The following is a 25,248-nucleotide window of genomic DNA, read 5'->3' as shown; positions in this document are numbered from 1 at the left end:
CTGCTGTTCCGACTCTAGAGACTGTATCTGTCCATGACAGCAGCTGAAGACTGTTCTAGTGATCTCCCTCTGCCCTGCCATGCCTAACCTGCCATGGGTGCTCACAAAGCACTGGCCAAATGTGTCCGCCTATTAAGCGCTGGGCATTGTACCTGGCCCAGGAGCCCGAGAAACTCACCCAGGTCCCATAACTGTTTTTAGGCCCAGCATTTGGACATAAGCAGTCTGGGCCTAGATCAGTGCTTTTTAACCATGACCCTGGGCTGAGTGAATCCTGGCAATCCTTTATCCTTCTCTTCAAATCAAAGGGTGCTTTGTAGCTAGCCACAAAACGTGCTACTCGACATCCATGCTTGGTTGCAGGAGTTACTAGGACGTTTCCTCAGAGATGTGGTGCACCTGCAGGTGTGACAACATGGGAGACAGGGCAAGAGGTCCAGCTAGGGAAGGCACTGGGGCCTGCTGTGGTTTGTCCCCCAAGGGTTGTTTTGTTGGAGCCTTGGTCCCCAGTGTAGCAGTATTAAGAGGTGGTGGCACCTTAAAGGACCGGAGGCTAGCACAAGAGAAATAAGGTCCCTGGGTCATCCTTGGACTAGATCAGTGCTGGGGCCTGGAGGTGCTGGCGCAGCAGGTTTCAGGGGCCATACCATGTCGGAGCCCGGTTCAAGTCCTGGCTGCTCCGCTTCCCGTCCTGCTCCTGGCTAATGCGCCTGGGAATGTGCGTGAGTTGGAACGGAGCTCCTGGCTCCTGGCTTCAGCCTGGCCCAGCCCCGACTGTTGTGGCCGTCTTGGGGGTGAACCAGCAGATGGAGGGTCTTTCTCTCCCTCTCTCTTTCTTACTCTTTCAAATAAATACGTCTTCCTTTAAAAAGGAGAAGAAGAGATTAATGCTAATCTCACAGTGTAAAGTAATTCTCAGGACAGTGGGTCAACATAAAGTGGGCCCCAGCTCCCACAGCCCGCACTCCCTTCTGCAAGTGGCTGCCATGCTATGACGTGGCCAAGGCGCCCTCATCAGAGGCCCAACAGATGAGGCTGCCCAGTCTGGGGGTTCACTGAACCCCTCTTCTTTGTACTATCCAATTTCAGGTATTGTATTAAAGCAACAGAAAACAGGCTAAATCAGGCCATCTCACTTGGCTGCTGCTGGGAGTTCTTGTTAGAATTGTATAAACTTACAGATAAATGCACGGAAAGCTAACAATTGTCTCTCTTAATTTTCTTTTGATATTACTTTATTTAATATTACTTTGACTTTTTATCCTAAAGGTCCTATTAGAAATCTTGGCACATTTTTCCTGGGCATTTTATGGGAGCATTTTTTGTTGCTATTATGAATGGGTTTTTTTCTTCTATCATATTTTCTGACTTGTACTTTTGTCTAAGGAGGTTAAGGAGGTTAATAACTTATGTAGTCACTTTTTAAGTGAACACTTATTAAGTTTTACTTGTAATTTTATACACATTGTAATGACATAATATTCTGTTCCAGGGATATATCATAATTTATTCAACCATTCTCTTACCTGCTCCTAAACAATTGTATCATAAACAATGTTGTACTGAAAATTCCTTGTATATGGATTTTTTTTTTTTTGACAGGCAGAGTGGACAGTGAGAGAGAGAGAGAGACAGAGAGAAAGGTCTTCCTTTGCCATTGGTTCACCCTCCAATGGCCGCCGCTGCCAGCGCGCTGCGGCCGGCACACCGCGCTGATCCGATGGCAGGAGCCAGGTACTTCTCCTGGTCTCCCATGGGGTGCAGGGCCCAAGCACTTGGGCCATCCTCCACTGCACTCCCGGGCCACAGCAGAGAGCTGGCCTGGAAGAGGGGCAACCGGGACAGAATCCGGCGCCCCGACCGGGACTAGAACCCGGTGTGCCGGCGCCGCTAGGTGGAGGATTAGCCTAGTGAGCCGCGGCGCTGGTGTATATGGATTTTAGCACATTCATGCTTTTATCATTGTAAGATAGAGCCAAAGGTACAGGACTTGTACATTTAAAATTTTAATCTGTAATGTGTTTATTTCTCCAAAGCATTCATAACAGTTGTATATCTCTACCTAGAGGAATGATTTTACCTATTTCCTCATCCCTACCAGAATTAGGTTTTTCAACCTTTTAAATTTTGTTCATCTAATAGAGGTGCTTCTGAAATTCTGAATTTTTGTTTAATTTGCACTTCCCTAACTACTTGTGAGACTGAACAACTTTTCATTGCATTTCCTCGTCAGCTGCCTATTTGGATACTACACTCTGTACTATTTCTAATAGTTGTTAAATCTCTTGGGCTTTCCAGGTGGAAGTCATATCATATACAAATGAGAGTAACTGTGTCTCAAGATTTCTAGTGTTCACACCCTCTACTTTTCTTTCTTATCTAAAAGTAGTCTCTAGGGGCCAGCATTGTGCGATAGCCAGTTAATCTGCTGCCTGCAATGCCCTATGAGTCTCGGCTGTCCCACTTCCGATCCAGCTCCCTGCTAACATGTCTGGGAAAGCAGTGGAAGATAGCCCAAGTGCTTGAGCCCTTGCTACCCATGTGGGAGGCCTGGAAGAGATTCCTGGCTCCCGGCTTCAGCCTGGCCTTTGCAGCCATCTGGGGAGTGAAGCAGTCGGTGGAAGATCTCTCGCTCACTCAGTCTCTCTAACTCTGACTTTCAAATAAATAAATATATCTCTAAATAAATAAAATGGTTAATACTTCCAGAACAATGTAAAATAATAGAGATAACAGGAAGCATCTTTGTTTTTCTCCTAATATTAGCAAAGATACTATATTTTACCATTAAATATGATGCTGGAATTCTTTATAGATACATATTTCTCTGTTTTGTTGAGCAGTATTCATTCATTACCATTTTACTTAGGATTGTAGTGCAGATGACTGTAAGTTTTTTTCAGAATATTGACTTCCTTCTTCAAGCTATTAGTATATTAATTACTATTCATTGATTCCCTAATATCAAATCAACCAAGAGCTTTTTTTTTTTTTTTTTTTTTTTTTTTTTTTTTTTTTTTTGACAGGCAGAGTGGACAGTGAGAGAGACAGAGAAAAAGGTCTTCCTTTTGTCGTTGGTTCACCCTCCAATGGCCGCCGCGGCCGGTGCACTGCGGCCGGCGCATCCCACTGATCCGAAGCCAGGAGCCAGGTGCTTCTCTGGTCTCCCATGCAGGTGCAGGGCCCAAGCACTTGGGTCATCCTCCACTGCACTCCCAGGCCACAGCAGAGAGCTGGCCTGGAAGAGGGGCAACCAGGACAGAATCCAGTGCCCCGACCAGGACTAGAACCCAGTGTGCCGGCACCGCAAGGTGGAGGATTAGCCTATTGAGCCGTGGCGCCGGCCTCCCTCTCTCTTTTTTTAAGATTTATTTATTTGAGAGGTAGAGTTACAGACAGAGAGAGGGACAGAGAAAGAGGTCTTTCATCCACTGGTTCACACCCCAAATGACTGCAATGGCTACAGCCAGGAGCTTCTTTTGGGTCTCCCATGTGTGCGCCCTAGGACTTGGGCCATCTTCCACTGCTTTCCCAGGCCATAGCAGAGAGCTGGATCAGAAGTAGAGCAGCCAGGACACGAGCCAGCACCCATATGGGATGCCGGCACTGCAAGTGGAAGCTTAGCCTATTACACACTAGTGTCTGTCTGTCTCATTCTCTCTCTCTCTCTTTTTTTTTTTTTTTTTTTTTGTTCACTGGTATTCCCATAGAAAACTATTTATTTCAACTAGCTTTTCTAAGTTTTTAACACAGACTAATTCAAAAACGTCTCATAATTTTTGGTTCCACTTATATCTATGATTATGTTTCCTTTCTATTCTGAATTTTCACTTTCCTTCTTCATCCCTGGATTCAACTAGTTCTTTGATTTCATTGTGGTTTTGCCCCCTAATAGGACAGAGAGCTGAAATTTAAGGGATGACAGAGTTTATCTGGGCAAAAGGAATGCAGGCATCCCCGAGTCAGTGATGTGGGCGGCAACCTGCAGCCATAAAACAGCTGCGGTCTGGGGTGAACGGTACCTTGGTTTGGCCACAGCATAGTGAAGAGGCCGGGGCAGCGAGCAGACACTGGAGTATGAAGGAATCCCACAGCGGGATTGTCCCTGTCACCTCATGTTTCAGCATGCCCTCAGGACCAAAGCACCCCAGGGACACCTAACTAGCCCAAGCCCAACTTCCAGAGGGTAGGGAGAAGATGGCCCCTCGGGTTCCCACACAAAAATCAGGGCTCTGCCTTCTCTTAGCGCATAAGGAGAGAGGTGGGACTGCTTCCACTGGGTAGCCCGGAAGGCTATACACTGCAGCACAGTATGCAGTAAGCATATAATACACAGAAGTAGACACTGTATACCCTTACTCCTCTCCTTCCCTGAAGTGACCGCCCTACAGCTCAGCACTTTTAATGCTTTCCATGTAATCCCTCTACTGATTAAGGTTATAATTGTTAATCACATTTTTTTTCTCTCTCTTTTTTTGAATGGTTATGCAATTTTCTTTCTTTTAAGATTTTATTTATTTATTTGACAGGTAGAGTTACAGACAGTGAGAGGGAGAGACAAAGGTCTTCCTTCCATTGGTTCACTCCCCAAATGGCCGCAACCTCCAGAGCTATGCGGAGCTGCACCAAACTGAAGCCAGGAGCTAGGGACCTGTGCTTCTTCCTGGTTTCCCACGTGGATGCAGGGGCCCAAGGACTTGGGCCATCCTCCACTGCTTTCCCAGGCCACAGCAGAGAGCTGGACTGGAGGAGGGGCAACCGGGTCTAGAACTGATGCCCACATGGGATGCCGGCGCTGCAGGTGGAGGATTAACAAAGTGAGCCATGGCACCGGCCCCCATCTCTCTCTCTCTCTCTCTCTTTCTTTCTTTTTTAAGATTTATTTATTTATTTGAAAGTCAGAGTTACACACAGTGAGGAGAGAGAGAGAGGTCTTCCATCCACTGGTTCACTCCCCAGTTGACCACAACTGGCCGGAGCCGCGCCGATCCAAAACCAGGAGCCAGGGGCTTCCTCTGTGTCTTCCCACTCAGGTGCAGGGGCCCAAGGACTCCGGCCATCTTCTACTGCTTTCCCAGGCCATAGCAGAGAGCTGGATTGGAAGTGGAGCAGCTGGGATTTGAACTGGCGCCCTTATGGGATGCAGGCAGTGGCTTTACCTGCTATGCCACAGTGCCGGCCCCTAAAGATTTCTATAATGAGTGCCAGTTCAAGTCCTGGCTGGTCCACTTTCTTTTTAATGTGCTTCTGCCTCTCTGTAACTCTGCCTTTCAAATAAATTAATAAATCTTTAAAAAAAAGTTTATTTAAAAAATATAGTAGCTGACAGTTCATGAAGAATAGTAGCTGTGTCCTTTTATTCTCCTGGGTTTATTTTCCAGACAGTCTCTGCCAACTCTTTGAGATGTTTTATTCCTAAAAAATATGCTCAAATTGCCACTTCCTAATAACAGAGTGTAGACATTATCTATTGACTTTCTGTTATAGTAGATGAAGATATGGTTCTACACTTCCACTCACTTTCCTTCTCCGTATCCTTCCAAAAATAATTATCATGATTTTTTTTAGGTTTGTATATGATGTGCTCTCGTTTTCTATGGTGTCGTAGTGCACATATGGGCACTGAAGAAGCGGAACATAACCCAGAGCACCCTCCACCCATGGACCCCTCTCCCGCACCAGCCTACTGACAAAGTGTGACAGGCAGAGAAGACGAGCTTACGGAAACTAGGATTCTCAAAAATGTATCCTTTTTGTTTTTGACATCTAAGCTAATTGCATTATGACAGGGAACATGGTATTTATCATACTGATTGCTTTATTGGCTAGTACTGATCTATTTCATAATGTTTCCACATTTATTTGAAAAGAATGTATATATATATTTTTTTAACTTTTATTTAATGAATATAAATTTCCAAAGTACAGAATATTGATTACAATGACTTCCCCCCATAACGTCCCTCCAACCCGCAACCCTCCCCTATATATATATATTTTTTAAGATTCATTGTATTTATTGAAAGACAGAGTTACAGAGAGAGCTAGAGACAGATAGAGAGGCCTTCCATCTGCTGGTTCACTCCCCAGATGGCCGCAACGGCTGGAGCTGGGCCGAGCCAAAGCCAGGAGCCAGGAGCTTCTTTCAGGTTTCCCACATGGGTGCAGGGGCCTAAGGACTTGGGCCATCTTCCACTGCTTTCCCAGGCCATAGTGGAGAGCTGGACTGGAAGAGGAGCAGCTGGAACTAGAACCAGTGCCCATATGGGATGCTGGCACTTCAGGCCAGGGCTTTAACCCACCCCACCACAGCGCCGGCCTCAAGAATGTATATTCTTGGATGGTTCGGTGGAGAGACTTCCATATATTTGTTAGATGAACTTGTTTATTGTTACTTAAGCCCTCTCCCTTCTATGTGTGTCTACTTGATTTGTCAGTAATTGAGAAAGACGCTATTATTGTGGACTTTCCTGTGGTTTCCATTCCTTACCATAGTTTTTTCAAATTTTGCTTTACATTGTTTGAGGTTACTTTACATAACATATACAAGATTATGAGTATTATATTTTCTTTGTTAACTGAATCGTCTATCACTTCTTAGTGATCCTTTCTAGTTCTAAAAAGATTTTTTTTTTTTAATTTGACAGGCAGAGTTAGACAGTGAGAGAGAGAGACAGAGAGAAAAGAAAGGTCTTCCTTCCATTGGCTCACCCCCCAAATGGCCGCTATAGCTGGCGCACTGCACCGATCTGAAGCCAGGAGCCAGGTTCTTCTTCCTGGTTTCCCATGCGGGTGCAGGGCCCAAGCACCTGGGCCATCCTCCACTGCCTTCCCGGGCCACAGCAGAGAGCTGGACTGGAAGAGGAGCAACCAGGACTAGAACCCGGCACTTATATGGGATGCTGGCGCCATAGGCGGAGGATTAACCAAGTGAGCCACGGCACTGGCCCCTCTAAAAAGATTTTTTATTTTTTGTCTGATATTAATACAGGTATGCAATATTTCTTTTTGCTTAATATTTAACTCATCTTTTCCCATTCCTCTATTTTTTAACCTTTCCATGTCCATACTCTTTTAAGTATATCAAATAATATGTGTCTGTATGTGTGTGTGTATATATATATGTATATATGGATTTCATGAAATTTGTTCTTACAATTGTCTTTTATTTATTTTCCTTTTTATTTGAAAGGCAGAGAGTCCAAGACAGAGAGAAAAATGGAGAGAGATCTTCCATCCACTGGCTCACTCCTCAGATGGCTGGCACAGCTGAGGCTGCTTTAAGCCAAAGCCAAGAGCCTGGAACTCATTCCTGGTCTCTTCCAAGTACTGGAGCCATCACCTGCCAGCCCCCAGGTTGTGCATCAGCAGGAAGCTGGGCTGGAAGTGGAGGAGCCAGGATTTGAACCAAGCACTCTACTGTGAGCTGCAGGCATCCCAAGCAGAAATTCAACCTTAGCACCAAATGCCCACTCTGCAGTCTGTCTTTCCATTGGCAAGTTTAGCCTGTTTAGATTTATATATTTGGTGAATATATTTGAATTTGAATTCTTTTTTCTTATCTTTTTTAATTTTACCTCTCATACAAATAGGTGTATTATGATATGGAGTATTTCTAAAATACCCCAACATACATTTGTTCAATAAAAACAGTAAACTGAAATTAGAGATTTTTAAACTTCCTAGAACCACAAAGTACAAATATTTTTTTTTTTTTTTTTTTTTTGACAGGCAGAGTGGACAGTGAGAGAGAGACAGAGAGAGAGAAAGGTCTTCCTTTGCCGCTGGTTCACCCTCCAATGGCCGCCGCTGCAGCCGGCGCACCGCGCTGATCCTGGTAGGAGCCAGGAGCCAGGTGCTTTTCCTGGTCTCCCATGGGGTGCAGGGCCCAAGCACCTGGGCCATCCTCCACTGCACTCCCTGGCCATAGCAGAGAGCTGGCCTGGAAGAGGGGCAACCGGGACAGAATCCGGCGCCCCGACCGGGACTAGAACCCGGTGTGCCGGCGCCGCAAGGTGGAGGATTAGCCTATTGAGCCACGGCGCCGGCTAAAGTACAAATATTTTTAAAATGTCCTCTTTTTAATACATGGTTGTCCAACAGTCTATTTTGGTAAACAATTATTGAGCATAATATTTTAACCTGGTATGCACTCTTAAGGTGATAGGCTGGCTTTTTAAAAATTTAGTTCCATATGTGGACGAATATTACTTTCGCTGAAAAGGTTTCAGCATCCATTATATTTACATGTAAATTTATATTTACATGTTTGTGTTGATAATGGTCAAGTGGATGAGAATGAGAGAAAACAACATTTTCAGTAGCACTATCATTCTTCGAACTGTGTCACACAGCAGAAATCACATGGCGACCTATCATAAAAATATATTTAATGATCAGTTTGGTTATTTTTAGCTGACCTATTTGTTAGGTACAGGCAAAGCTCCCATAACAAAGAGGCGAGGGGAAAGAGAACTTAGTTTCTCTCTCAGGGAATAGCCCTGGGCTGTCTGGGACTCGTAGGATATTTTGCTGCATGAGGTTTCCCAGGAGTGAGGTTCCTCCTAATGGTGTTGCCTTCCCATTTCTTACAGTATCTCCCTCAGCTGAATGGCTGAAGCCAGTTTCCTAGCACCTTAACTAAACTCCAGACTGCGGGAAATGGAAAGGAGAAAAGGGACGAGTACCCAATCATTTTGCTGCACAACATCCACCCAGACCTTGTTGTTTTAAATAAGTCATGTGCTAGTTCAGAATTCTGTGTTGGGCAATCTGGGCGGGGTCAACAGGTCCTTCCACCGACCTGCCCTGGTCTCGATCATTTACCTGTAGTCAGTTGCAGGTGGGCTGGGTGCCCGATTGGTTGCAGATGGACTCTCTCAATGTCTGGTGCTTGAATGAGCGGTAGGGGAAGCTGTGTCACTGTCTCTGGGATCCAGCACGCCAGCCCGAAGTTCCCAAAGCAGTACCATAGTAGCTAACATCCCATGAGCTAAACCAAGTTATGTAGCTAAGCCTAGACTCAATAGACTGAGCTGAGTGGCAAAGCCACATTGCAAAGGGGCATGTATTCAGAGAGAGAAGGAATTCATGGCAGATTTTTGTTGTTCTTGGGGGACTTGGGGTTGTTTGCTTTTTGTTTTGCAATCTATAACCAACAAGATGGATGACAGGCACATATCACTTTCCTTTACTGGCATGGAGAAAAGCTTAGCCATACAGGTACACCCCATCCCAATCAGAGGTTAGGCAGACCTGTGTCTGCTGAAACTCAGTAGAGGGGGGCAGGAGGGCGCAGTACAAAGGGAAACACAGTACAAGCAGACGCTGAGGGATACAGCAGTGGATCTGGTAACTAACACTTCCATTCGTGGTTTCTTGCATCTGTTAGACACAAAGAATAAGAAGGCACTTGGTTTATGAAAGGATTTTTCCCCCCTCAAGTAAGCCTCATATTTCAAATTGTTCCGCTGGTTACCTGCAGGTTTAACACCTTAAGATAAGCTCCACGGTGAGTCAGGATGTGTGAGAGGTCCGCTCCTCTCTGTTACACGCAGGACAGGTTGGCTGGGGGAGGTGGGGAGCAGACTTAGTCAGGGGCTCCCGCAGAAGCTCCATCTCATGCAAATCACTTTCAGGAAGGGATCCAAATTGAAGTTAAGGATCTAGAAATTAATTCATTTAATCATGCCCACATAGACCTCTTAGGAACTTTTTAATGCCTCCTCAGTTTTAAGGCAACTATATCAGAATGTTTTAATTCTGGGGCTGACGCACTGGCATAGTGGGTAAAAGTCCCCACCTGCAGTGCTGGCATCCCATATGGGCACCAGTTCCAGTCCTGGCTGTTCCACTTCCAATCCAGCTCTCTGCTATGGCCTGGGAAAGCAGTAGAGGATGGACCAAGTACTTGAGCCCCTGCACCCGCGTGGGAGACCTGGAAGAAGCTCCTGGCTTTGAATCGGCCCAGTTCCAGCTGTTGTGGGGAGTGAACCAGCAGATGGAAGACCTCTCTCTTTCTGCCTCTGCCTCTCTGTAACTCTGCCTTTCAAATAAATAAATAAAATATTTTTAAAAAAGAGAATGCTTTAATTCTGATTGCCTTCTCATTTCTTCTCCTATGCTAATTGTCCTGCATTTTTGTTCTGCTTTTTATTAATCTCACAGATACATTTTTTATTTTGGCCTCACATTATAATTTGTTTTTCCTTTTAATATTTATTTTATTTATTTGAAAGGCAGAGTTACAGGGAGGGAGAGAGATCTTCCATCCATTGGTTCACTCTCCAAATGGCTGCAACAGCCAAGGCTGGACCAAGCCAAAGCCAAAGCCAGGAGCCAGAAGCCTCATCCTGGTCTTGCACATGCGTGCAAGGGGCCCAAGCACTTGGGCCATCCTCTGCTGTTTTCCTAGGCACATTAGCAGGTGCTGGATCAGAAGTGGAGCAGCAGGGACTCGAACTGGTGGCCATATGGGATGCTGGCATTGTAGGCAGCAGCTTATGCCACAATGCCAGCCCCACATTAGAGTTTGACCAGGTGTTTTCTTAAAGTTGCTATTATAAAAACACACATGTATGAATATAGTATACAAAACACGTAATGGAATTCCCTTTCCCATTCCCAAGGTAAACACTACAATTTGTCTTATTTCCTTCCAGGTGTGCTTGTGGGCACACATACATGCAGGTGCACGCAGATGTGTACACAGACATAAATGCAGACACAGGTACACACACAGACACCATATATTCTGTGATCAATTTTTAAATTGTAAAAGTATTATAGCTTCATTGTTGCAAGTCAAACAATTTAAAATGGTAAAAAATTTAATAAATAAACCTACTCCCATCACAGTACACCCCTCCGAGGTGAACAGCATCGAGCAGTCCCCCGTCCCTTGTATGTTCCCGAACTCCCAGCGGGTGCCTGTAACTGGATACTCTATTGAGTATGTTGTTTCCTATACAAACACAACTACGGTCAAGTTTAATTTATGAATTAAACGCAGAGATTAACAACAAAACTTACTGGAAGTCTAAGCAACCTGAGCATATATTTTCTTCCTTTTTCACATCAAGAACTTTGACCTTTTCCCTTAGAGGGCGCACTTCAGGGCTTCTCTGTGGTGTATCTGAAAGCCAGCATCTACTCTTGTACTTTTGGGCCACTGTCCGTAAGATAAGGGTTACCTGAGCATAAAGAATACTGCAAAAGTCACTCTGATAACCAATAAGACTACTAAGTGACTAATGGGCAGGTAACCCATACTGTGTATCTGCCCTGGACAAAGGGGTGATTCATGACGTGGCTGGGGACAGAGCAGGAAGTCACAAAGGTTTATCACACTCGTCAGAATGGTGCGCAATGTAAGACTCTAGAATTGTTTATTTCTGGAATTCTTCCTTTAGTATTTCTGGTCCATGGCTGAGAAAGTGGAATGTAAATTGGGTGGGAGGGAGGCTACTATAAAGCAATTTGCTCTGCTTCTGCTCCTTTCCCCCAATCTATAAATAGATACAGTAGAATTCTTTAACTGCGGTGCAATGAAACCAGAGAAGAGACTCCACCACCCAAAAACTGCAAAACACTGTCTTGGTTGAAGGAGGAAATAAAAGATAAATTGTGAATGTCTAGGAAATAATGCTAAATGAAAAGCCATATTTGTCATAAACTATGGGAATCAGTTACAGCAATGCAAAGATGAAAATTCAGTGCTTTTTATATTAACTAATAAAAAAAGAAAGTATCTCACTCAGGAAGTTAGAAAATGAAAAACTAAGAAAGTAACAGGAAGAAATTAGTAAAATAACATTTGGAAATCAGCAAGTAAGAAAACAGAAAATGGTAGAACCTTTAGTGAGAGAACCAAGAACTGTTTATTCAGGAAAAGCAAGCAAAAAAATAGATAATTAACTAGTGTGATGGAGAAAAAAAGGAAAGAAAAAACAAATACATGAGAAATAAAGAGAGAAACAGCTACAGATGCAGAGGAAAGTTACAGAGCCTACAGCGATTTCTCAATTCTATGAATAGAAATTTGGATAAAATAGATGGCTTTCTTTTCAAAACTACAATGAGCTAAAACTGGTTCCAGTAAAAAAAAAAAAAAAAGCTTAGTAAACTAATATCCACTAGGAAATAGAGAAAAATTATCAAAGTGTAACTTCCCCACAAAAGCTTAGGCCTAGATAGTATCACTAGAGCATTCTACTAAACCTAGAAAGAGCAGATTATTCTGATGCTACTGAAATTGTTCCTGAGCTTAAAAAAGAAGCCACTTCCAAATTGTTTTCATAAAGTACACATAAAATTCTTTCCAAAGCCCAACAAGAGTAGAAAAGAAGTCAATCTTGTTTGAGAATATTGAAGCAAAAGTTTAAGTAAAATACTATGGAGCAGGGGCACCGGATTCTGTCCCGGTTGCCCCCTTCCAGGCCAGCTCTCTGCTGTGGCCAGGGAGTGCAGTGGAGGATGGCCCAGGTGCTTGGGCCCTGCACCCCATGGGAGACCAGGAGAAGTACCTGGCTCCTGCCATCGGATCAGCGCGGTGCGCCGGCCGCAGCGCGCCGGCCATGGCAGCCATTGGAGGGTGAACCAACGGCAAAGGAAGACCTTTCTCTCTCTCTCTCTCTCTCTCTCTCTCACACTGTCCACTCTGCCTGTCAAAATAAATAAATAAATAAATACTATGGAGCAGAATCTAGCAGCACACTAAAAGACTAATAAACTATGACCAAATGGTTATGGTTTTTTGTTTGTTTGTTTTGGATTGTAAGGATGCACCAATTTTAGGAAATCTAGTAACATTTATTACCATACTAATATATCTATAAAGAAAATCATATGATCATTTTAGTTGATTAAAAACAATTAACATTCAATATCCACTCTGGATATTTTTAAAACTATTCATAGAAAACTGTATATTCCTCCTTAAGATAATAAAATATATTTCCAAAAATAAAATAAATTTCCTCTGAAAGCTAGCGTAATGCTTAATAAGGAAACAATTGAAACAACTCTCATTAAATTCAGAAAAATGGCAGATTATCACTATTATTATTTAGTATTTTTTGGAGATATTAACCAATGCAATTAGATAGAAGGAAAGAAATGAGATATAAAAAGGAAGTACTTACCATTATTTACAGATAATATGATTGTATGACTGAAAAATCCAAGAGTCAAATGAGAGATTATTTTAAAAAAAAGAGAGTTTGGGGGCCAGCACTGTGGTGTAGCAGGTAAAGCTGCTGCCTGTAGTGCAAGCATGCCATTTGGGCACCAGTTCAAGTCCCAGCTGCTCCACTTCCGATCCAGCTCTCTGCTATGGCCTGGGAAAGCAGTAGAAGATGGTCCAAGTCCTTGGGCCCCTGCACCCGTGTGGGAGACCCAGAAGAAGCTCCTGGCTCCTGGCTTCGGATTGGCACAGCTCTGGCCGATGGAAGACCTCTCTCTCTGCCTCTCCTTCTCTCTGTGTAACTCTGACTTTCAAATAAATAATTAAATAAAAAAAAAATTGTGTAAGGAAAGGTAGCTGGGTATGAGATTAATACATAAACAACAATAAAGTACAACCTACAGTGGGTGCTCATAGGCTCCAGCTCCTGGAACCAGAAACCAGAAAGCTGACAAGCCCCCAGACGGTTCCTTTCCCTCTGTGTCTCAGAGGCAAGGCAGCCTTTCATCTCTGCCTAGCTCCCGGATGTTACACATGCTCTCCCCGCTCAGCCTAAATCTCCCTACTCCTGCTCAGCCTTCTAGGACTTTCTCAAGTCATGAGAAGTCCCCGAAGGAGAGTGACTCTGTGTGTTTCTATCTTCACAACAGAACAAGCCTTGAAAATTCTAAGGTGAAATATAACCGAATCACATGATCATTATATTTTGTAAAACACTAAATATTACCAAAGCAACACAGAACATAACTTGACTATGCAAAAAATAACATTTACAGAATTTGAATTATGGAAACATTATTAATTTAACTGAAATTCATGATATGGGGCTGGCGTTGTGGTGCAGTGGGTAAAGCTGCCACCTGCAATACCAGCATCCCATATGGGTGGCAGTTCAAGTCCTGGCTGATCCACTTTTAATCCAGCTCCCTACTAATGTGCCTGGTAAAGCAGTAGAGGATGGCCTGAGTGCTTGGGGTCCTGCACCCGTGTGGGAAACCCAGATGAAACTCCTGGCTTCAGCTTGGGCAAGCCCAGGTGGTTGCAGTCACTTGGGGAGTGAATCAGTGGGTGGAAGATCGATTTCTTTTTTGCTGTAAATCTTTCAAATAAATAAAATCTAAAAAAATTCATGATATGATTATTTTGGAAGGATGCGGAGAAGGAAAGTAAGTGGAAGTGTAGAACCATATCTTCATCTACTATAACAGAAAGTCAATAGATAATGTCTAAACTCTTATTAGGAAGTGGCAATCTGAACACATTTTTTAGGAATAAAACATCTCAAAGAGTTGGCAGTGACTGTCTGGAAAATAAACCCAGGAGAATAAAAGGACACAGCTACTATTCTTCATGAACTGTCAGCTACTATCTTTATTTTTTAAAAATAAACTTTAAAAAAGATTTATTAATTTACTTGAAATGCAGAGTTACAGAGAGGTAGAGGCAGAGAGGGAGAGAGAGGTCCTCCATCCACTGGTTCACTCTCCAGATAGCCACAACGGCTAGAGCTGCACCGATCCAAAGCCAGGAGCCAGGAGCTTCTTCGGGTCTGCCATGCGGGTGCAGGGGCCCAAGGACTTGGGCCATCTTCTACTGCTTTCCCAGGCCATAGCAGAGAGCTGGATTGGAAGTGGAGCAGCTGGGACTCGAACTGGCACCCATATGGAATGCTGGCATTGCAGGTGGCAGCTTTACCTGCTATGCCAAAGTGCCTGCCCCAGCTACTATCTTTAAGCAAAATAAATATATCTCTCCCAATTAAAACCTAGCCCAGAGCCTTTTAAGACATGTTTTGGACATCTCCCATGGTAACAGTTAATCCCAATGTTTTACTTCTTTCCATGCTGATTTATGTTTTCTCTCTTGCTTCCTGGGGTTTTCCTATTCTACCTACCTACAGCATTCAGCACTTCTGGCCACTCTGTGGTCAAACTCTTGTCTCTTTTGGCTTCTGTGACTCTGTACTCCCCCGGTTCTCCTTGGTTCCCCTTTCTCTATTTGTTTCTATTTCCTTCTGCTTCCTATTCCCAACACAAGCGTCCCTGACTCACCCCTCATCCCTTCAACCTCTTCTACCCTCTCCCAAGTTCTCAGCCACCCCCGTGACTTAAAGCTGCACCTCCTTGCAATTGCCCCATCTTAACCTAGCTCTAGCCTAACCTCTTTCCTCAGTTTACACATTTCCACTGACAACTGCACGCCCAGCTCCTAGCTGCTCTTCCATCCTCCACAAACTCAGTCAAACCTGTCCTCCCAAGACCTTACGTCTGCCCCCGTTTCAGTTAGAACCTTGGTTGCTCTTTCTCTTAGCCATCATGCGGTTGGTTCACTAAGCGCTCTTAGTTCTTTCCCACACTTCCTCCTCTTTCAAAGGTGTCGGCCAGGTCTTCTTCCCAGTGGTCTCCTGAGTCCCTTGAGATCCCCGACTGAGTCTCATCCAATCTGTCTCCTTCACCTTCCACAGGGCCTCGCACTGCACCGAATAAACTGTCCGTGACTTCAAATACTTTTCTGCCTCCAATCCATTCTTCCCTGTTTCTAGACTGACCTTTCTAAATGCTAGCCCACACAAGCCACACCGCCACTCACTGGGCTTACGTGGCCTCTGGCCTCTGTCTTTAGGATCAAGTCCGTGTTACTGTAGCCTGGCACTGGGGACTCTGTGAAATTTTGTTCTATTTATGTGACTCCCCTGCCCCAGAGGAACTTCCTTTTTCATTCACCCACAAAATATTTAGTGTGCATCCCGGGCACAATGCTAAGCCTTGAGGTACAACATAGCCCTTATAATCTGGGATTCACACTGACATGACCTGAATGTTTCTTTAAAAAAAAAAAAAATAGATTGGGGCTGGTACTGTGGCATAGCGGGTAAAGCCGCTGCCTGCAGTGTCGTCATCTTATATGGGTGCTGGTTTAAGTCTCAGCTGCTCCACTTCCGATCCAGCTCTCTGCTATGGCCTGGGGAAGCAGTAGAAGATGGCCTAAGTCCTTGGGCCCCTGCATCAGCATGGGAGACCTGGAAGAAGCTCCTGGCTCCTGCCTTCGGATCAGCGCAGCTCTGGCCATTGTGGCCAACTAGGGAGTGAACCAGCAGATGGAAGACCTCTCTCTTTCTCTCTGCCTCTCTTTCTCTATGTGCAAATCTGACTTTCAAATAAATAAATCTTTAAAAAAATTAGAGAGAGAGAGAGATCTTCCATCTGCTGGCTCATTCCTCAGATGGCCACAATGGCCAGAGCTGGGCCAGACTGAAGTCAGGAGCCAGGAGCTTCTAGGTCTTCCATGTGGGTGCAGGGGCCCAAGGGCTTGGGCCATCTTCTACTGCTTTCCCAGGCCATAGCAGATAGCTGGATTGAAGAGGAGCAGCCAGGACTAGCACCTGCATCCATATGGGATGCTGATGCCATAGGCAGAAGTTTAGCCTACTCTGGCACAGTGTCAGCCCCCTGAATGTTTCTACTTGTGATGGTTCTCCCTAAGACAGCCTTTTTAAGCATATTTAAGCATCAGAGTCAGCACATTTAGATGATCCCCAAATGTGGTTATAAGGTTCTTTGTCAGGTGAAACTAGTCATAGACAGGTGACGGGCAATATTAAGAAGCAGTGTCTGGCACTGACTGTTTCCAGTGTGCCGAGCAGTAAGTGCTATTTCATTTCATGTCTATGGCCTTCTGAAGTAGGTACTATTACTGTCCTGTGACAACTCAGGCTCAAGGATAATTGGTCTAAGCAAATGATGGATAAAAATCCAGCTCCATTCCAAAGTCCAAGATTTCACCTTACACTAAAAGTTGCTTGCCTCTCTCCAGTAAATGGCTTGTAACTGGATCTTGAGTATAAATGATGAGGCTACTTCAGTTGTCTTTCGGGCAAAACTCCAATTCCTTGAAGTCTATGTGCAGTTAGCCCCAGTGTCTGACACCCAATAGGTCCATCACCCTCATCACCCACAAAGGTTAAAATACTTGGGCAATGAATTATGCTGGGAGATACCCTGGGAGGTCATAAAGCGATGCTCTGAGATGATGCGAGAGGAGGTACTGATGATTTGTGACACCCTCCCCTGACCCATGCTTCTCTCTGAACCAGAGACAGGGAACTACACAGTGACAGGCCTGAAGCCCAGTCAACACCCTGCGTTCAGCCACAATGCGGGTGTTCCCAGGACAGGTTTCCTGCCAGCACAGATCTGCATGCTGCTGCTCACCAGCCTGGTGGTCCCTCAAGGTAGGTGCGGAGGAGCCATCAGCCCCAAGCGATGCCAGTGCCACACCTCTGCCACCCTGGCTCTTCTCCTGGAGGGAAGACTGGACAAGGGGCCCAGAGGGAGAGGCAAGTGAGTACAGCGGCCTCTACTCATGGGGGAGCCAATGGCTGCCAACCGGGGCAACAGGTCTGTGGCCAAGACGAAAGAGGCCAGAGACATTCTTGGTCTGCAGGTGGGTTCTGGACAATGCAGCTCCCCAACAAAGGCCGATGAGGACATCAAACACTTGTAGCTCAGGCCCCCGAGCTCCATTGATCAGTCTTCCCGTTACAAAGCCAGAAAATCGGAGCTGCCAATCATTTGCCATTATGCTCTCGCATGTAACGAGAACCTGATGCCGGCTTTTGCCTGCCCTTGGCATTCTAATTCCATGTGACTTCGGCATTCCTCAAATCAGGAGCTGCCTCTACGTGAGTGCCACCAGAAGACAAGCTCGAAACGCAGGGACTTTCGTCTTGTTTGACCCAGTAAAGACAGGACCAGCTGTACAGTAGGCTCTCGTTAAAGAACTTGTGAGTTGGATGCTTTACACAGGCAAATCTTTTTTTTTTTTTTTTCTACAGGCAGAGTGGACAGTGAGAGAGAGACAGAGAGAAAGGTCTTCCTTTGCCCTTGGTTCACCCTCCAATGGCCACCGCAGCCAGCGCGCTGCAGCCGGCACACCACACTGATCCGATGGCAGGAGCCAGGTACTTATCCTGGTCTCCCATGGGGTGCAGGGCCCAAGTACTTGGGTCATCCTCCACTGCACTCCCGGGCCATAGCAGTAAGCTGGCCTACACAGGCAATTCTAACCTCAGACAACTCTTCTAAGCAAGTACCCCCTTACTCACCACGAAACGGGCACGTAGCAGCGGAAATGCTGCCCTTCGCGGGAATACGGGTCCTTCCCGTTCCGACAGCTTAGCTCCCTGTGACTCACTCTGTATGCACAGCCCCTCTCCCTCCCCCTTCACTCCCTCCCATTTCCAGAAACAGAACAGCAAAATGACCCCTTCACTGTAATCCTCAGAACAAAGCAGAGCCCTTGTCTGGACCTGTCAAAGGTAAAAGGGTTCCACCTTTCCTTGGGAAACGCGAATGTCAAGCAGTCTGACCCTTTAGGCTTGATTCCTTTCTGTTGAATCTACACTCCCTTAGGCTGTTGTTTGCAGGACATCTTAGTTGTCCATGTATAATGAGAACTGCAACAGAGGGGAGGAGGCCGTCCGGCCACACAACCTGCTACCCGGCACCGCGTCTGACTCCCAAGCAATCCTACGGCCGCATACGCATATACATCTGAGCTTTTTTCTTTTTCAGGCAGGTGAAAAGAATGGAGTTCTGACTCCACCTATTTGTTTTCCCCGCTATTCAAGCAGAGTAAGAAGAACCCGAGCTACCTATCTGATTACACAGTTCTCAGGAGCCTCCTTTCTGTCTTCCTCCTCGAGGCTTTTAGTCAAACCACGCAAGAGGCAGTGTGAGGAAAAAAAGTCCACGTTTTCTCAGGCCCAGAGAGACCACACGAGTCAGGTTATCATGGTTTCATGTGAGAAAATCGAAGGCGTCCCCTGGATCTCTGTGCTGCCCCCGGCTCATGAAAGCGGGGTCCATCCACCAGCTTTGCCCTGCCGCTGTGCCAACCACACAGGGCCACAGGTGGAAAACCGACCTCCCACTTTTTGAGTGGCACCTATTTCTTCTTTGTCCCACCTTACAGCAAGGAGGTGTCCGAGGCTGGCTCCCGCCCCACTCCCTTCAGGGTTAGAATCGCCCAAGACTACAGCCCAGGCTTGGGCCATCGGAGCCAACACACATCACCTGCTCCTACCTTCCTCTCCCATGTCTCCTTTACTCACGCTAGCCTCTCACACACCAGCCCTGGACAGGGCAGCTCCATACCACATCAGGGATTTTATTGCTTTCCAAGTTGTGAAGCCGTAACCCAAGCTTTTCTTTTTCTTTCCAGTTTTGTAAGCCTTGAGTCAAAAAGAAACTTTAAAACAAGCTAGAGCCAAGATAAATATGCCTCTGTTTAACTTGGAGACTCCTCTACGGCAACACGCCCAGAAAAGGAAGAGGAGACGTGGGCACACCAAGTGGGGTAACCCCCCCCCCCGGCCTCCGCGACCACGCAGGCGCACCCCGCCGTCCACACCCCAGCACGCACGCGCTTCTCAACAAATTCCGATTGTTTTCTGTACTGCGCCGCTTTGCCTCCTCCCCAGCCGCTTGCCAACAAAGCCAAGTCAAACAAAACGAGAACACCAATTTGTGTATTTTAGTTTTTGGAAGACATTTTTATTTAACCCTGTATAGGAAAAGAGAGAGGAAACAAGCAAAGCCAGGGAGGAGAGTAGTGGAAGAGAGCCGGCGCCGGCCACTGACTTGGTGTGAGACCTCGGGGTTCAGCAGTACCCACACAGCACCCACACAGCACCGATGGAGGAAGATCCGCGCGGAACAGGTGGCCCCAGCTTTTAACTGCTTCAACTGAGGACGCCCCAGCTTTCTCTGATCATTTGTCTTTGTTTAAATAAATGCCCACAGCAGTATCTGCAGCCTTTTATCGTCCCTCCTGAACTCACAAACCCTCCTGTCTTTGGATAGAGGACCTCCTGTGATAGTGAGATAGAGGAGGGGCCACATTCACACTGGAGACCAAGGTATTAATAAGAGAGGGCGATTTAGGCGCAGTTAAGTGGCAAGCCATCAAAAGACCTCTTCCCAGTGCTGCTTGGCCAGGATTCAGTGGGGGAGCTGGGGCTGTGGGAACCAGCAGAGAGAAGGCTGGGACAGCTGGGATTCAGTTTGGCTTGCAACCTACCAGCTCTATGTCCTTGGGAAAGTGAAGTTTTCAGATGCCACTTCTGCTTATCTATCAGTGAGAGAGGCTGTCACCTCCTGTTTTCTGTGTCCACGGGACGGTTCTGAGGGTCAAATGAGATTCTGGGTCTAGGACCCAGAGCCACGTGAATTTGGACCTCTGGGTCTCCAAAGCTGTCTGCTGTTTCACATTCCCTTCAACCTTTCTCTACCTGTTATGAACGTTAGATTGTTTCTAACTAAATTACACTCCCATGGGTAGAGATGTCTTTTGCATTTTACTTTCCAGTCTTCTGAAACTACTGAACATTACACTATCATTGGAAGTCTGCCAAAGAAGACAGATCCAACTACATGAGAGGTTTCACCCATTGGATATACTAATCATAGTCTACATAGAAAAACCTGCAGAAAGGACGCACGAGCTAGGATACATCTAAATGTCATTTAGCGGCAAAAATAAAGTTGGTATAAAGTATTATGAGTTAGATAGGCATAAATCTTTTTTTTAAAAAGAGGGCTGGAAATGTGGCGTGGAGGGTTAAGCTGCCGGCGGTGAGGCTGGCATCCCACAGGGCTGATCCAGCTCCCTGCTCATGCACTTGGGAAGGAAGCAGAGGACAGCCCAAGTGCTTGGGCCCCTGTCACCCACCTGGGCGATCTGGACGTACTTCGGGCTCCTGGCTTCAGCCAGCCCAGCCCCAGATCTTTCTCTAACTTTGCCTTTCAAATAAATAAATAATAATAATAAAAGAAAATAGAATTGAACAGGGGCCAGTGTTGTGGTGCAGTGGGTTAAGCTTCCCCCTGCAAGTCCCAGCTCCCTGCTAGTGTGCCTGGAAAAGCAGTGGAAAATGGCTCAAGTATGGGTGTCTCTGGCACCGAAGTTGGAGACCTGGATGGAGTTTCTGGCTCCTGGCTTGGGCCTGGCCCAGCCCCTGCCATTGTGGCCATTTGGGGACTGAATCAGCAGACTGAAGAATAATTCATCTCCACCCCAAACCCCTACCCTTCTCGTAACTCCTTCAAATAAATAAATACATCTTTAAAAAAATTTGAAAAAAAAAAAAAAGTTTAACGCCTGTAATTCCACTTGTCTGTGGCAGGTATGAGAGACCAAAACTTTAGAACATCATCTGTATCAGACAAGCATGCTATTTCAAACACTGGGAGCAATCCTATGGCTCCCAGCTGGAGGGCTAAAACACTGACGTTCCCACAAGCTAGGATTCATCCCACAGGCGAAGCTTACATCACCTTTCCCCAGCTCCCTGCATCAGAACGCACTAGATTCACTTTGGACGCTCTCAGTAAGAGCTCTGAGGGGCTGGTGCTGTGGCATAGCGGGTAAAGCCAGCATATGGGCACCAGCTCGAGTCCTGGCTGCTCCACTTCCGATCCAGCTCCCTGCTAATGTGCCTGGGAAAGCAGTGGAAGATGGACCAAGCACCTGGGTCCCTGCACCCACACGGAGGACCCGGATGAAGTTCCTGGCCTAGCCCTAGCTGTTGCAGCCATCTGGGGAAGTGAACCAGTGAATGGAAGACATCTATCTTTTCTTCTCTAACTCTGCCTTCCAAATAAATACATCTAAAAAGAAAGAACTCTGCTGCTGCCCTCCCAAATTCCCAAGGGATATTCTTGTACACAGCACTTACTGCCCCACATCTCTAGCGCAGAGGTTCTTCCCTAACAAAGTATCTGTCTGAACACCAGTCTGCTCCTTCCCTTCCTAAAATCTCCCCTCCTCAGGCATCAGCAGCCTGCCCTGACCAAGCTGCCTCCGGAACCAAGCGTGAGGTAACCCCACCCTCTAACGCCCCCAAGGCTGCTCAGCTGTCATTTAGAGGAGACACAGACCACGCCTCTCTGCTGAGTCACTTTGCTAAGACTAGTATATTTAATATGTGTACTTGAGAGAACAAAATGGCTGGCACCTGGAAATCAGGAAGAAGCTGAAGCATGCAGGTCACAAGGATTCAATTTTGTATCAACCAATTTGAAAAGGGGCAGGCACTGTGGCCTGGTCTCTGGCTCCCGGCTTTGGCCTGGATCAGATCTGGCTGTTGCAGCCATTTGGGGAGTGAACCAGAGGATGGAGGATCTGTCTCTATCCCTCCATTGCTATGCCTTTCAAATAAATAAATAAAGTTTTTAAAAAGAAATAAAAAAAAACCCACAATAGCTAACTGTGTTTGAGTTCAACTGCTATAATTTAGAAGGAAAATACAACCTTTCCTTAAACTCATTTATTCTTCTTCTTTTTTTTTTTTAAGATTTATTTTATTTATTTGAAAGAGTTAGAGAGAGGTAGAGACAGAGAAGGAGGTCTTCCATTCTCTGGTTCACTCCCCAGTTGGCTGCAACGGCTGGAGCCAAGCTGATCTGAAGCCAGGAGCCAGGAGCTTCTTCCAGGTCTCCCACTTGGGTGCAGGGGCCCAAGGACTTGGGCCACCCTCTACTGCTTTCCCAGGCCATAGCAGAGAGCTGGATCAGAAGAGGAGCAGCCAGGACTAGAACCGGCACCCATATGGGATGCTGGCACTTCAGGCCACGGCACTGGCCCCAACTAGTTTATTCTTAATCCTCCAAAATGACTAGATTTCTACCTCCCATGAGGATCTCTTCACCATGGACAACAGAACAGAGCACTGGCCTGAGCCAACAGGCCCCAGCACGGGGAACTCCGAGAAACACAGGTCCTGAAGCCACGTACAGGAGAATCCGACTGGGAGGCTCCAGCCCTCCTCTGGGCCCCTGCTCACTTAATCTTGGTGTCCACCAATACCTCTTCTTCCTCCAGTGTGAGATGTGCACGTGTACTGCCTGTAACCTACAAATACAACATACACACACACACACACATACACGTGCATGTGCAACATAAAGACATAAGCAAGGAATATTTTTCTTAATAATTTTTTTTTTTTTTTTTTTTTTTTGGACAGGCATAGTGGACAGTGAGAGAGACAGAGAAAGGTCTTCCTTTTTCCGTTGGCTCACTCCCACAATGGCCACTGCGGCCGGCGCACCACACTAATCCGAAGCCAGGAGCCAGGCGCTTCTCCTGGTCTCCCATGGGGTGCAGGGCCCAAGCACTTGGGCCATCCTCCACTGCACTCCCGGGCCACAGCAGAGAGCTGGACTGGAAGAGGAGCAGCCGGGACAGAATCTGGCGCCTTGACCGGGACTAGAACCCGGTGTGCCAGTGCTGCAGGCGGAGGATTAGCCCAGTGAGCCATGGCACCGGCCAATAACTAGTTAAAGTGAGGTGTCCTGGGGAAAAAAGTTCTCTCCTCAAAGGTTCCTTCCAGCTTGAGAACCAATTATTGGAGCAGAGCACTCCTCAAAGAACACATCCAAGAAGTACTCCCTCAACTGTTATTCGGCAAATTTTGACAAACTTTATGATGAACTAAGTTGTTCTTTAATTAACAGCCACAGGGTTGGCATTGTGATACAGCAGGATAGGCTGCTACCTGTGATGCCTGCACCGCAAAGAGTGCTGGTTTACTGAGTCCCGGCTGCTCCAATTTCCATCTGGCTCCCTGATAACATGTCTGGGAAAGCAGAGGTAGATGGCCCAAGCGCCTGGGCCCCTGCACCCATGCAGGAGACCTGAATGAAGTTTTAGGTCCCTGGCGCCATCGTGGTCATTCAAGGAGTGAACCAGTGGATGGAAGATCTAAGATAAATCTTAAAAAATAAATAGGCCAGCGCCATGGCTCACTAGGCTAATCCTCTGCCTGTGGCGCCGGCACCCCGGGTTCTAGTTCTGGTTGGGGCACTGGATTCAGTCCCAGTTGCCCCTCTTCTAGTCCAGCTCTCTGCTGTGGCCCGGGAAGGCAGTGGAGGATGGCCCAGGTCCTTGGGCCCTGCACCCGCATGGGAGACCAGAAGCGCCTGGCTCCTGGCTTCGGATCAGTGCGGTGCACCAGCCGTAGCAGCCACTTGGGGGGTGAACCAACAGAAGGAAGACCTTTCTCTCTTTCTCTCTCACTAACTCTGCCTGTCAAAAATAAATAAATAACAAGTGTTTCGACACCCTGTAATTACTTTTTTTTTCTTAAGATTTATTTGGAGCCGGCACTGCGGTGTAGCAGGTAAAGCCACTGCTGCAGCACTGGCATCCCATATGGGCGCTGGTTCAAGACCTGGCTGCTCCACTTTCGATCCAGCTCTCTGCTATAGCCTGGGAAAGCAGTAGAAGATGGCCCAAGTCCTTGGGCCCCTGCACCCACGTGGGAGACCCAGAAGAAGCTCCTGGCTTCGGATCGGCACAACTCCAGCTGTTGCAGACAACTGGGGAGTGAACCAGCGGATGGAAGACCTCTCTTTTTCTCTCTCTGCCTTTCCTCTCTCTGTGTAACTCTTTCAAATAAATAAATAAATCTTTTAAAAATTTTGAAAGGCAGAGATACACAGAAGAGAGATCTTCCATCTGCTGTTCAATCCCCAGATGACTGCAATAGCCTGACCCAGGCCAAATCCAGGATGTAGGAGCTTCTTCCAAGTCTCTCACATGACTGCAGGGACCTAAGCACTTGGGCCATCCTCTGCTGCTTTCCCAGGTGCATTAGCAGGGAGCTGGATTGGAAGTGGAGCAGCCAGGACTCAAACCAGTGCCATAGGAGATGCTAGCACTGCAGACAGGGGGTTAACCCTCTGTGCCCGCCCCTAACTATTTCTTATAAAACAGTATTGTAAGGAAGGAGTCAAGAAACACAGCAAGAGAGACAAAATGTCATTTTAGAGTCCCCAGGTTTCGGGGCAAGCACTGTGGCATAGTGAACTAAGCTTCCACCTATGGTGCTGAAATCCCATATGGGTGCAGGTTCAAGTCCCAGCTACTCCTCTTCCAATGCAGCTCTCTGCTATAGCCTGAGAAAGCAAAAAATAGTCCAAGTGCTTGGGCCCCTGCAGTCACATGGAAGACCCAGAAACTCCTGGTTCCTGGCTTTGGACTGGCTCAGCTCCGGCTGTTGC

At 46.4% G+C, this 25,248-nt stretch overlaps 1 long non-coding RNA gene across 1 annotated transcript; it reads right to left on the bottom strand.

Annotated features, from left to right (window-relative positions):
* Nucleotides 1-8,386: 8,386 nt before the first annotated feature.
* Nucleotides 8,387-12,079, bottom strand: LOC127493566 (uncharacterized). The gene is made up of 3 exons (XR_007923884.2): nt 11,032-12,079; nt 9,479-9,567; nt 8,387-9,384 (listed from the first exon to the last, which is right to left on the bottom strand). It is a non-coding gene; the product is annotated as an uncharacterized lncRNA (long non-coding RNA).
* Between the last annotated feature and the right edge of the window lie 13,169 nt (nt 12,080-25,248).

Source organism: Oryctolagus cuniculus, chromosome 7, assembly GCF_964237555.1.
Source record: "Oryctolagus cuniculus chromosome 7, mOryCun1.1, whole genome shotgun sequence".
NCBI lineage: Eukaryota > Metazoa > Chordata > Mammalia > Lagomorpha > Leporidae > Oryctolagus > Oryctolagus cuniculus.
The sequence above is the reverse complement of the archived record's forward strand: the minus strand, read 5'-3'. Positions and strand labels throughout refer to the sequence as shown.